The sequence below is a fragment of the Zea mays genome, chromosome 1 (assembly GCF_902167145.1).
Source record: "Zea mays cultivar B73 chromosome 1, Zm-B73-REFERENCE-NAM-5.0, whole genome shotgun sequence".
Classification (NCBI taxonomy): Eukaryota; Viridiplantae; Streptophyta; class Magnoliopsida; order Poales; family Poaceae; genus Zea; species Zea mays.
Window position 1 is genome coordinate 91,996,903 of NC_050096.1, and position 14,266 is coordinate 92,011,168.

General features: G+C 43.8%; 2 pseudogenes across 2 annotated transcripts; both read left to right on the forward strand.

Moving 5' to 3' along the window:
- The first annotated feature begins 10,568 nt into the window (after window positions 1-10,568).
- LOC103637650 (LOC103647416-like pseudogene) lies at window positions 10,569-13,000 on the forward strand (annotated as a pseudogene). Its single transcript, XR_558241.2, has 5 exons — window positions 10,569-10,904; window positions 11,105-11,163; window positions 11,479-11,643; window positions 12,363-12,400; window positions 12,938-13,000. The product of XR_558241.2 is annotated as a protein-like pseudogene (transcript).
- A 455-nt stretch (window positions 13,001-13,455) lies between these two features.
- On the forward strand, window positions 13,456-13,933 carry LOC103637651 (acidic endochitinase pseudogene; annotated as a pseudogene). Its single transcript, XR_558242.2, has 2 exons — window positions 13,456-13,555; window positions 13,649-13,933. The product of XR_558242.2 is annotated as an acidic endochitinase pseudogene (transcript).
- Window positions 13,934-14,266: the final 333 nt, after the last annotated feature.

Sequence of the window (14,266 nt, forward strand, 5' to 3'; positions counted from 1 at the left end):
CCGGACATGTCCGGTGCGCCAACGGTGCGCAGATCTGACTCAGACAGCAACGGTCGGATGCGCTGTTTATGGAAACAAATCGGGCACCGGACAGTGTCCGGTGTGCACCGGACTGTCCGGTGCGCCACGAGACAGAAGGCAAAGATGGCCTTCCAGTTTTGTTCCCAACGGCTCCTAGCTGCCTTGGGGCTATAAAAGGGACCCCTTGGCGCATGGAGGAGGACAACAAGCATTCCTACAACTCTTCTAAGCACCAAGACATCAATCTCACGCATTCGTTTCATTGTGATAGCATATAGAGCTCTTGTGGAGTTGTGAACTCTTTGTGTTGCATTGCGAGCTCTTGTTGCGACTTGTGTGCGTGTTGTTGCTCTGATTTTCGAGTCTTGTGTGCGTTGCTCATTCCCACCTTACTCCGTATTTCTTTGTGAACTCAATTGTAAGGGCGAGAGACTCCAAGTTGTGGAGATTCCTCGCAAACGGGAAAAGATCAAAGGAAAGAAAAACACCGTGGTATTCAAGTTGATCATTGGATCACTTGAGAGGAGTTGAGTGCAACTCTCGTCCGTTGGGACGCCACAACGTGGAGTAGGCAAGTTTTGTACTTGGCCGAACCACGGGATAACCACCGTGTCAACTCTGTGATTGCTTTCTTGTGGTTATCATGTTTTGAGTTCTCTCTAGCCACTTGGCAATTACTGTGCTAACGCTTAATCTAAGTTTTGTGGCTATAAGTTTAAGTTTTTACAGGATCACCTATTCACCCCCCCCCCCTCTAGGTGCTCTCAATTGGTATCGGAGCCGTTCTCTTCAAGAAAGGGACTAACCGCCCGAAGAGATGGATCCTAAGGGGAAGGGAATCGTGATCAACGACAAGGAGAAGGAATCCTTCGTCAACGAGCCCAAAGAAGACAAGCCTACCGACTCCGGCTCGGGCCATAGACGGAGGGAAGGGAAGAAGAAGAAGACAAGGCGCATCAAGGAGATCGTCTACTACGACGACAGCGACGAATCTTCCTCTTCCCAAAAGGACGACGACCACAACGACTACGAGCAAAGGAAACCGGTTAATTCTAACTTTTCCTTTGACTACTCTCGTATTCCGCAAAGTTCAAATTCACATTTGCTTTCCATTCCACTCGGCAAGCCCCCACACTTTGATGGGGAGGACTACGGATTTTGGAGCCACAAAATGCGTAGTCACCTATTTTCTCTCCATCCTAGTATATGGGAGATTGTAGATAGTGGAATGCACTTTAATAGTTCGGATAGTCCTATATTCATTAATGAGCAAATCTACTGTCCTTCTAGCTTCATTGTGCAGGGATGAATATAACAAAGTGAGTGGCTTGGATAACGCCAAGCAAATCTGGGATACCCTCAAGATCTCTCATGAGGGAAATGACGCTACCTTGCTCACCAAAATGGAGTTGGTGGAAGGCGAGCTTGGACGGTTCGCGATGATAAGGGGCGAGGAGCCAACTCAAACCTACAACCGGCTCAAGACCCTTATCAACAAAATAAGGAGCTACGGAAGCACGCGATGGACGGACCACGACGTCGTCCGACTAATGCTAAGGTCCTTTACCGTTCTTGATCCTCATTTGGTGAATAATATTCGTGAGAATCCCAGGTACACCAAAATGTCGCCCGAAGAAGTCTTAGGAAAATTCGTCAGCGGGCGAATGATGATCAAGGAGGCAAGGTACGTGGACGACGCCTTGAATGGACCGATCAACGAGCCTCAACCCATTGCTCTCAAGGCAACAAGGAGCAAGGAGGCGCTACCCAGCAAGGTGGCACAAATTGAGGCTGCCGGTCTTAATGATGAAGAGATGGCCCTCATCATTAAAAGATTCAAGACGGCGCTAAAAGGTCGAAAGGGACAGCCAAGCAAGGCTAAGACCAAGGGAAAGCGATCATGCTTCAAATGCGGTAAGCTTGGTCATTTTATTGCTAACTGTCCCGACAATGATAGTGATCAGGATCAAGGGAACAAGAGGGAAAAGAAAAAGAACTATAAGAAGGCAAAGGGCGAGGCGCATCTAGGCAAGGAGTGGGATTCGGACTGCTCCTCTTCCGACTCCGACAATGAAGGACTCGCCGCCACCGCCTTCAACAAGTCATCCCTCTTCCCCAACGAACGTCACACTTGCCTCATGGCAAGAGAGAAGAAGGTAATCACTCGTAATGATGTCACTTATGATTCTTCTAGTGACGTTGAGTCTAGTGATGATGAAGTAGATTATTCATGTTTGTTCAAGGGCTTAGATAGATCTAAGATAGACAAAATTAATGAATTAATTGATGCCTTGAATGAAAAGAATATACTTTTAGAAAAGCAAGAGGATTTGTTGTATGAAGAACATGATAAGTTTGTAGAGGCTCAAAAATCCCTTGCATTAGAAATTAAGAGGAATGAAATGCTTGCCTGTGAAGTGTCATCATGCCATGATTCTATTTCTAACTTAAAGAGCATAAACGATGATTTAAATGCTAAACTAGTAAAAGCACAAAAATCCAACTCTTGTGTTGAACATGTTGAAATTTGCACTAGGTGTAAGGATGTTGATATTAATGCCTGTAGTGAACACTTAGTTTCCATTTCAAAATTGAGTGATGAAGTGGCTAGTCTTAATGCTCAACTTAAGACTAGCAAAAGTGATTTTGAAAAACTAAAATTTGCTAGGGATGCCTACACGGTTGGTAGACACCCCTCAATTAAGGATGGACTTGGCTTCAAGAGGGAAGCCAAGAACTTAACAAGCCATAAGGCTCCCATTCCCGCCAAGGAGAAAGGGAAGGCCCCTATGGCTACTAGTGCTAAAAGGAACCATGCCTTTTTGTATCATGATAAAAGACAAACTAGAAATAGAAGTTATGATGCTTTTGATTCATATGTTTATGATTCTCATGCCATGGTTGCTCCTAGTTCTTCTTATGTGTATGATAGAAATGTTACTAGGAGAAATGTTGTTCCTAAAAGAGATGTTGCAAATGTTCATAGAAAAGTAGTGAATGAACCCTCTACAATTTATTGTGCTTTGAATGCTTCATTTGCAATTTGTAGAAAGGATAGAAAAGTAATTGCTAGGAAGTTAGGGGCAAAATGCAAAGGTGATAAAACCTGCATTTGGGTCCCTAAGGAAATTGTGACTAACCTTGTAGGACCCAACAAGAGTTGGGTACCTAAGTCCCAAGCCTAAATTTGCCTTGCAGGTTTATGCATCCGGGGGTTCAAGCTGGATTATTGATAGCGGATGCACAAACCATATGACGGGGGAGAAGAAGATGTTCACTTCCTACGTCAAGAATAAGGATTCCCAAGATTCAATTATATTCGGTGATGGGAATCAAGGCAAGGTAAAAGGATTAGGTAAAATTGCAATTTCTAATGAGCATTCTATCTCTAATGTATTTTTAGTAGAGAGTCTTGGATATAATTTGCTATCTGTTAGTCAATTATGTCATATGGGGTATAACTGTCTATTTACAAATGTAGATGTGTCTGTCTTTAGAAGAAGTGATGGTTCACTAGCTTTTAAGGGTGTATTAGACGGCAAACTTTATTTAGTTGATTTTGCAAAAGAAGAGGCCGGTCTAGATGCATGCTTAATAGCTAAGACTAGCATGGGCTGGCTGTGGCATCGCCGCTTAGCACATGTGGGGATGAAGAACCTTCACAAGCTTCTAAAGGGAGAACACGTGATAGGTCTAACTAATGTTCAATTCGAAAAAGATAGACCTTGTGCAGCTTGTCAAGCAGGGAAACAGGTGGGAGGCTCTCATCACACCAAAAATGTGATGACGACATCAAGACCCTTGGAGATGCTGCATATGGACCTTTTTGGACCCGTCGCCTATCTGAGCATAGGAGGGAGTAAGTATGGTTTAGTTATTGTTGATGATTTTTCCCGCTTCACTTGGGTGTTCTTTTTGCAGGATAAGTCTGAAACCCAAGGGACCCTCAAGCGCTTCCTCAGGAGAGCTCAGAATGAGTTTGAGCTCAAGGTGAAGAAGATAAGGAGCGACAACGGGTCCGAATTCAAGAACCTTCAAGTGGAGGAATTTCTTGAGGAGGAAGGGATCAAGCACGAGTTCTCCGCTCCCTACACACCACAACAAAATGGTGTGGTAGAGAGGAAGAACAGGACACTAATCGACATGGCGAGGACTATGCTTGGAGAGTTCAAGACCCCCGAGCGTTTTTGGTCGGAAGCCGTGAACACGGCTTGCCACGCCATCAACAGGGTCTACCTTCACCGCCTCCTCAAGAAGACGTCGTATGAACTTCTAACCGGTAACAAACCCAATGTATCGTACTTTCGTGTATTTGGGAGCAAGTGCTACATTCTAGTGAAGAAGGGTAGAAATTCTAAGTTTGCTCCCAAAGCTGTAGAAGGGTTTTTGTTAGGTTATGACTCAAATACAAAGGCGTATAGAGTCTTCAACAAATCATCGGGTTTGGTTGAAGTCTCTAGCGACGTCGTATTTGATGAGACTAATGGCTCTCCAAGAGAGCAAGTTGTTGATTGTGATGATGTAGATGAAGAAGATGTTCCGACGGCCGCTATACGAACTATGGCGATTGGAGAAGTGCAGCCACAGGAACAAGATGAACGAGATCAACCTTCTTCCTCAACTATGGTGCATTCCCCAACCGAAGGTGACGTACAGGTACCTCAAGTGGAGGCTATTGATCAAGGGGGAGCACAAGATGATCAAGTGATGGAGGAAGAAGCGCAACTGGCACCTCCAACCCAAGTTCGAGCGATGATCCAAAGGGATCATCCCGTCGACCAAATTCTGGGTGACATTAGCAAGGGAGTAACTACTCGGTCTCGATTGGTTAATTTTTGTGAGCATTACTCCTTTGTCTCTTCTATTGAGCCTTTCAGGGTAGAGGAGGCCTTGCTAGATCCGGACTGGGTGTTGGCCATGCAAGAGGAACTCAACAACTTCAAGCGCAATGAAGTTTGGACACTGGTGCCTCGTCCGAAGCAAAATGTTGTGGGAACCAAGTGGGTGTTCCGCAACAAACAGGACGAGCACGGGGTGGTGACGAGGAACAAGGCTCGACTTGTGGCAAAAGGTTATGCCCAAGTCGCAGGTTTGGACTTTGAGGAGACTTTCGCTCCTGTGGCTAGGCTAGAGTCAATTCGTATCTTGCTAGCATATGCCGCTCACCATTCTTTCAGGTTGTACCAAATGGATGTGAAGAGCGCTTTCCTCAATGGGCCAATCAAGGAGGAGGTGTACGTGGAGCAACCCCCTGGCTTCGAGGATGAACGGTACCCCGACCACGTGTGTAAGCTCTCTAAGGCGCTCTATGGACTTAAGCAAGCCCCAAGAGCATGGTATGAATGCCTTAGAGACTTTCTAATTGTTAATGCTTTCAAGGTTGGGAAAGCCGATCCAACTCTTTTTACAAAGACATGTGATGGTGATTTGTTTGTGTGCCAAATTTATGTCGATGACATAATATTTGGTTCTACTAACCAAAAGTCTTGTGAAGAGTTTAGCAGGGTGATGGCGCAGAAATTCGAGATGTCGATGATGGGCGAGTTGAACTACTTCCTTGGGTTCCAAGTGAAGCAACTCAAGGACGGCACCTTCATCTCTCAAACAAAGTACACGCAAGATCTGCTGAAGCGGTTTGGGATGAAGGACGCCAAGCCCGCAAAGACTCCGATGGGAACCGACGGACACACTGACCTCAACAAAGGAGGTAAGTCCGTTGATCAAAAAGCATACCGGTCCATGATAGGTTCTTTGCTTTATTTATGTGCTAGTAGACCGGATATTATGCTTAGCGTATGCATGTGTGCTAGATTTCAATCCGATCCTAAGGAATGTCACTTAGTGGCGGTGAAGCGAATTCTTAGATATTTGGTTGCTACACCTTGCTTCGGGCTCTGGTATCCAAAGGGGTCTACCTTTGACTTAGTTGGATACTCAGACTCCGACTATGCTGGATGTAAGGTCGATAGGAAGAGTACATCGGGGACGTGCCAGTTCTTAGGAAGGTCCCTGGTGTCATGGAATTCTAAGAAACAAACTTCCGTTGCCCTATCCACCGCTGAGGCCGAGTATGTTGCCGCAGGACAGTGTTGCGCGCAACTACTTTGGATGAGGCAAACCCTCCGGGACTTTGGCTACAATCTGAGCAAAGTCCCACTCCTATGTGATAATGAGAGTGCTATCCGCATGGCGGAAAATCCTGTTGAACACAGCCGCACAAAGCACATAGACATCCGGCATCACTTTCTGAGAGACCACCAGCAAAAGGGGGATATCGAAGTGTTTCATGTTAGCACCGAGAACCAGCTAGCCGATATCTTTACCAAGCCTCTAGATGTGAAGACCTTTTGCAGGCTGCGTAGTGAGCTAAATGTCTTAGATTCGCGGAACCTGGATTGAACTGTAGCATACATGTGTTTATGCCTTTGATCATGTTCATTCTGCATTTTGTTGCTCATTGTGGTGCTCAAGTTGTACAAACACTCCCTGGACCTCACAAGTCCGTTGCAAAGTGATGCACATGTTTAGGGGGAGATGTGTTACAACTTGACCCTTTGAGACTAACCATGTGGTTGAGTTTGCTTGATTTAGTCTCGAAGGCGAATTGAAAGGGAAAGGTGGACTTGGACCAATGAAAGACTTCCACTGCACTCCGATGAGAGGGTAACTTATTCCAAGTCCATCTCATGACCTCTAATTGCCATTTGCTCTTAATTGAAGATTTTGGTGAGGCAATGGGGTTAAAGGGCCAAGATTGATCCCGTTTTGGTGCTTGATGCCAAAGGGGGAGAAAATAAAGGCCAAAGCAATAAATGGATCAGCTACCACTTGAGAGATTTTGAAAATAGTAGAATAGAGTTTTTGTTTTTGTCAAAAGCTTTTAGTGTCTCTTATTGTCTCTCTTATCAAATGTTGGCTTCTTGTGGGGAGAAGTATTGATTATGGGATTTAGGGGGAGTTTTTGAAATCTTTGATCAATCTCTTTTGAAATGACTCTCTTTATGCTTCAACATGTGTGTTTGACTTAGAGATAGAGATTTGAGTTTGAGTTGCAAAAACAAACCAAGTGGTGGCAAAAGATGATCCATATATGCCAAAATTGGATAAAACTCAAAGTTAGTTTTTATTTGAAGTGATTTTGCACTTGTTCTAGTTGCTTTATGTTGTGTTGGCATAAATCACCAAAAAGGGGGAGATTGAAAGGGAAATGTGCCTTTGGGCCATTTCTAAGTATTTTGGTGATTGAGTGCAAACACAAGTGCTTAAATGTGAAAATGTGCCCATGGTTGAACAAAGTGCAAATCACAAGTAAAGGTATGTTTCTAAGCCTCAGTACATTGGTTGTGTGTACTAATATCTTGTCTAAGTGTTAGAAACAGGAAGAAGAAGAAAGGAAAAGAAGTGGAGAGTGGCTGTGTACAGCCAAAGGCTGTTTCGGGCTGGGGCACCGGACTGTCCGGTGTGCACCGGACAGTGTCTGGTGCGCCAGACCAGCGCGGAGCAAACCAGCCGCTCTCGGGTTTTTCTCCGGCGACTTCGGCTAAAATTCACCGGACTGTCCGGTGTGCACCGGACTGTCCGGTGAGCCAACGGTCGGCCGGGCCAACGGTCGGCCGCGCGATCGGCGCGCGACACGTGGCCGAGCCAACGGTCGAGAAGGGGCACCGGACTGTCCGGTGTGCACCGGACATGTCCGGTGCGCCAACGGTGCGCAGATCTGACTCAGACAGCAACGGTCGGATGCGCTGTTTATGGAAACAAATCGGGCACCGGACAGTGTCCGGTGTGCACCGGACTGTCCGGTGCGCCACGAGACAGAAGGCAAAGATGGCCTTCCAGTTTTGTTCCCAACGGCTCCTAGCTGCCTTGGGGCTATAAAAGGGACCCCTTGGCGCATGGAGGAGGACAACAAGCATTCCTACAACTCTTCTAAGCACCAAGACATCAATCTCACGCATTCGTTTCATTGTGATAGCATATAGAGCTCTTGTGGAGTTGTGAACTCTTTGTGTTGCATTGCGAGCTCTTGTTGCGACTTGTGTGCGTGTTGTTGCTCTGATTTTCGAGTCTTGTGTGCGTTGCTCATTCCCACCTTACTCCGTATTTCTTTGTGAACTCAATTGTAAGGGCGAGAGACTCCAAGTTGTGGAGATTCCTCGCAAATGGGAAAAGATCAAAGGAAAGAAAAACACCATGGTATTCAAGTTGATCATTGGATCACTTGAGAGGAGTTGAGTGCAACTCTCGTCCGTTGGGACGCCACAACGTGGAGTAGGCAAGTTTTGTACTTGGCCGAACCACGGGATAACCACCGTGTCAACTCTGTGATTGCTTTCTTGTGGTTATCGTGTTTTGAGTTCTCTCTAGCCACTTGGCAATTACTGTGCTAACGCTTAATCTAAGTTTTGTGGCTATAAGTTTAAGTTTTTACAGGATCACCTATTCACCCCCCCCTCTAGGTGCTCTCACGGCCTCCGATGAAACCCTAGCCGCCGTCTTGGACCACCTCAAGCCCCACACCGTCGGCACCTTCCTCCCCCCTCGTGCGTGAGACGACGACGAGCGAAAGCCTCCGGCCACACCTTGAGCGACGACAGCTCCCCCTTTTCGCCCCACCGTCCAGCTCCCCTCCCCTCGCGCACATGTCCCCACCACGCTCGAATCCTTCAGCTCGCGCGACCGCGACTGCGACCCCTTCACCTCCCTCTGCAACATGCATGGAGAAGAGTTTGGAGTTGTACTTAGGCTTAGTATTGGATTGAGTGGGTTCGGGTAGCTGCGGGAGAGGCGGACGTGCGGCGTGCCGAAGATCTTGACAACTCGCATGGCCATCTAGGGTTGGGGTTGAGCGGGTTCGAGTAGTTGCTGGAGAGGCGGTCGGGCGACGCGTCCCTCTGCAACATGATGAAGGTCTTGACGGTGAGCATGGCCATCTCGTCGAGCTGGTCCTGCAGCTACGTGAATCCCCGCCTCTTTCTCCTTCTCCTTCTCGTTCTCTCCTTCTTCTACTTCCTCTGTCCCCTCAGACCTCCACCTTATAGACTTGCAGAACAGTGACTTTATTGTAGCAGGCTGATTTCATCTACGAATGCACCTGCATGATTCAACCCACATAGCATGGACCAAGTTAGATCTAAAAAATTTGTGTCGGTACGTGTGTTTCTTAATAACATTTAAAGATAAAACCTGGTTTTAATAGCTTATGTCGTCTCCACAAATGCTGGTTCTAGCTTGTGACTGTTTAACGAAGCTGCCATTGTCTTTTGGGTTTCTATGTTTGATAGTGTGTGTGTTGTGCATTTTACTATGGCCATTTCTGTTAAAATTTTTATAAGTGCTCTCATATTATGCCTATTATTTTTGTTATGAGTAATTTCATCAGCACACATGAAAATAGTGATGAAGTGGCCAAAAATTTGATGAACAAGGCAAAGGCTAGCCTTCCTAAACGAGTAGCCCGCAAACAGAGAATCTCTATTCTTGTAGAAAAATTGACATGAATTTTAACTAAAAAGGTTGTCTACTATAGGTCTCTTGTTAGTAGATCTTCACTGGGCAATAGCAAAAAAACATAGTACAGAGAACACTTGCTTTCAGTGATTATGTCTGCACTCTGTAGCTCATATTCACATGCAACCATTTATTTGGTTGTTGAACGCCTAAATGGAGGTTGTCTACATGTTATTCATCTGTCTGAAAAATACTCCATTCAGAGTATAACTTATGCTCACATATGTGAAGTATACAAATCCCCTTTCCTCATGGCACAGGCATCTCTCAGATGCACATGAGCTGGTGTCACAATTATATAACACGAAAGGTATTATGCCAATCTGTTTTTGCTTTTCCCTTTCATGCTTTGATATTCTACACCAAAATTTTATGTGCCTCACTTGTTAAGTAACACTTATGCTTGCTAAATTAAGTTGAGGCCATAAGCACATTTCTGGGGGGAACAAATATATTTGTGTGATATATAGAAATTGTAGCAGCACACGTGCACCTAACTATAACTATTTGATTGTCTGTGTCTTCCATGTGCAGGCATTCCTATACATCATCTCATGGTTGTTCTGGGTATGCAAGTCAGTATTGTGTTTTTTTCTATGAGATTTTGATTGGCATTGTTTGTTCTAAGTTTCATGTTGTGCATTGTTTTTTAAGGTCCCATATCATGCCGCAAGCAGTGTAATATTAAGCATGTTGGTCACACCTTGTGTAAGTAATTCTTGTTAATGATGCTCTTAGTCTTTTATTTTTTCTTGTCCACTGAGACATGTGAACAGATCTTTTTTCTATTGGCTATTTTTCAACAGATAAGTAGCATCATATCAAAGAAACTGGGGCCTTTTGAGCAGGTAAAAAACATGGATGAATCACAAGCAACTTCCTAATATATATGAACGCAAATGAAGTTTTGCATTATTTAAGTTTTAATCAAGGGAATGGTCCAAGGGTGCATCACTGGAATAAGCTCGAGACCACAAGTGTCATATCTCCTCTAATCTTTACTCTCTCATGTATATGCATGCTTGGCATTGTCTTAATTTATTTAGCACTTCTAAACTAAGAATACATTAAGCTCTTCATATTTTGTTGTTTATCCTAATTTGTCTCCATTCGGCTTCATAGTCTGGTGTCTATCAGAAGCTACTCCTTTCTACTTAAAAGGTTTCAGCCATGGCTATGCTGAATTTGCAACGGTAGGTTCCAGTTGAATATGTTCATTGCTACAATGAAGTCGTTTTGTTGTTTGCTGTCCGCCGCCGTATTCGGGGTCTTCGCCTGCCTCTATGGGCTCAGGGCGGACAGGGGCCTACAAAATCTCCTCTGGCCAAGGAATCGTTCTCCTCCGGCGACCTCCCTCCTCCCTTTCGTCTCAGGTGAGTCATCTCAGGTGAGTCTACACGCACCGCACCAGATCTTTCTCTGGCGAGATCCACTTGTTGATTTTGGTCGTATGCCAGTCAATCGATGGAGGATGTTGGAATATAATGACCAGATCTACGCAATCCTTGCCTTGTTCCTTCCCCGCGACGGTCGCCAGATCCTCCTCGCCTAACCTCTCCTTTTTTGTTTTCAGGCCTTCCACTGTATCTCCATCAAAGCGAAGGATCAGAGGCTACTCCGTTGGGAGGAGAGGTAAGCTGATTGCCTTTGTATGCGTCTGTGCTATGCTCTAGGTTGGGATTAGTTCTAGCCAAAAGAAAGAGAATAAGGGATGCTATCAAACGATGTGAAATCATTTCTCAGGGTTGCATGTATGGTTGCTTCTATATGTGCGTATAAGATGCCTGTGCATAGGCGTGCAGGCGCCCACCACCTGTCACCTATAGTACCTTGCTGAAATAGACAAATTAGGATGGCAAACCTTAGGTTCAATTTTGATTTCTGAAGTACTTTGCTGCCATGTCAACAACAAAAATGTTCTGTTGTTGATTGGTTCACATCCTGCAGGAAAGGAATTGCGAGCCTTGTGTTGGAGAAGTCGAAGACTGAGAGTATATGGTGGCTCCATTGGTGTCCATGTTAATGGCTGGCGTGTTCTAGAGCAACTCGGGGTTGTCGTAGAGCTTAGGGAGACTTGCCAGCCTTAAGGAGACTTGCCAACCTTGTCATCGCGTAAGTTTCTGTCTCTGCATGGAAATCAACATGTGCCTGATGAACAATCTATTAGTTTCTAAAGATTTCTTGATGCTTTGGTATTTTTAGAAATGAACATTTCTTATAAAACAAACTCTGGATTCCTCTTTGACTGAATCTACTAAGGCATTTTAGCTGGTTAACTATTTTAATTTATTTGGTTTTTTCCAAGTGTTCTCACTCATTTGACCCGAGTCAACACAAATTCTCTTTATCTTGGTGTAGCCATCGGTCTCTTGAGCCAGAAAAATAAATTATAACATGATTTCTACTTTCTTCTATTTCATAACGCCGAGATAAACTGTTGTTAATATGTAGATCCTCATTCTCCATGCTGAACCATTTGTCTTGTTTACTTATGCTGATTACACCATAGCATTTCTTCTATCATGAGTGTGTTGGATGTATAATTACTTTGGTCACCCAACGACACTGCTTCTATTGTCTTGAAATGTAATATTATAGATATATGTCCTTGATGACAAGGGACTGTTAAAGAATGAATTAACATAGAACACAATCATTTACACTTGACACTACTTGTGCTAAGCATTAACATTGGCTTCTCTCTTTATATACAAGAAGTGTTTTACTTCTATTAAGGATGTGGCTGATGCTTATCTCCCAAATTCTCAATTAATAGTCAAGAATGTACCATGCTCAAGGATACTCATATTGATTGCACCTTGATCATGCAGGTACCATGCCAACAGAATGCTTAGCTTTTACGCACCAGGTGTGTTCTCTTTAGGATTTGAAACTGTCTTGTGATTTCTTTTCAATGAACAGAATTTTGATTTTTTCAGACTTCTTTTCTGGATGCTAGGTTGTATATAGAGTAGTTTTTAGTGCTCGCATGTGTGGTTAATCATACACCATAGGTTCTTCAAGCTCATATTCTGGATGCATGCTATTGTTACTTTGTTAGCGTGTTCATAGATTTTGTGTTCAGTTGTGCAAATAACCAGCTCATAGCCTTATGCCATGCCACACCTGTTTTAGAGAACCTTGAAGATAGCTTGCCTCACTTCACAGACTTGTAGATGTCCATAAGCGTAATGTTTTACCCCTAAGTCGTTGTTTGTCTAAACTATTTTGTGTGCTCGCTAGAAACATTCTGCAGTTGTTTAACTAGATGCTGGTTTCTTGCAAAAGTTGTGGTCTGTGTACATATAGAAGTCACTGATGTTTCCTATTTTTCAGGGTCAATGTTATATATTTATTATTAAGAATTGTTCGATGTTTACAATCTTCCTGTTTTTTTACTGTCAAGCGCGTGACGCCATGTGGGAGCAAAGTTGGGAAAATGGATATTGGCGGTGGTCGAGAGGTTTGTGTCTCTGTCTCACACTTAACCCTGTGTGCTCCTGAATGGATTTTTTTGTGTGTTTGGCGTATAACCTCCAATTGTGATTATTCCTAATTTCAGTTGTTATCAGTAGCCCCATGATTATATTATTGAATTTGTTGTGTTCAAGTGTACTCCAAATAATATATCATGATAGAAATTTAAAGCTTGTGCAGTATATTTCAGTCCTATGGTAGTTATATTTTGCACCAAACCATTTCACCATTTTTCTTTGCTTCATGATATGACTCCCACTCTCTTCGGTCTTTGCTAATTGTTTGACCCAAAAGTGACCCTGTGGTTTGGGTGAACTTGTGATGTTGTTCTTTGTTTCAGCTTTCTAATTTCTGTTGTGATTGGTTTGGTATGTCATTGATGCTTTCGTTATTAAACATGCTGCTTCTATTTTATCTTCATCTATTTGAATGATGTTTCCTTTCGGGTCACTCTTATTGGAAGTCTAGAAATGCCAAAGGATGACATATGGCTTGTCACAGCTATCCTATCTGGTCTGATTGAATAATGTGCGAAGATATAAGTCACGTAAGTGATTTAATTTATAATACCCAACAAAAAATCACAATAGCTGGTGTTGCTGATTCATGGAAGCAGTGGCTATCAATTTCTGTGAATCAGATCTTTCTTGGCCTCCTATCTTCGCCTCAGGCAGCTGGGAGTGGTTTTATACTCGCTGATGACATCAAGTCTTAGGTGCTTCCATTGATCAATAACTCTGCGAAATATGGAGGGATCATGATGTGGTTCAAGTACTATGATGATCAACATGGCTACAATTCTTGAGTGAAGAGTGATGTTTAGGTTGTTGCCTGTGGTGTGTCACAATATCTGTGTGTTACTTGTGTGTATGTGAGAAATTATGTGACTCTGGAGTCTGGATAGTGCAATAAGTATTCTCAAGTACATGATTGAATCTTGTGTCATATACTATTCAAATTATGTCATACTGTATCTTTTAAGGTATGTAAACATCCACTTTTAGCGATGCTAACAAAAGAATAGAACAACAATTAGTGTTTTCATATAATGTATTTCATCATATTGATTCCGTAGCAACGCACGGGCATATACCTAGTTGTTAATTAAGGGAGGAGGGAAATAGGAGATCGATCAGCTTTTCAAGTAGCATATATACATGCATAAATGGCGCTTCAAGCTGATAACTTTCTGACAACAAGGACGTGGTACGACTACACGAGAGGGATGGAACGGCCAAACGGGCGTCCACGTCTCGGA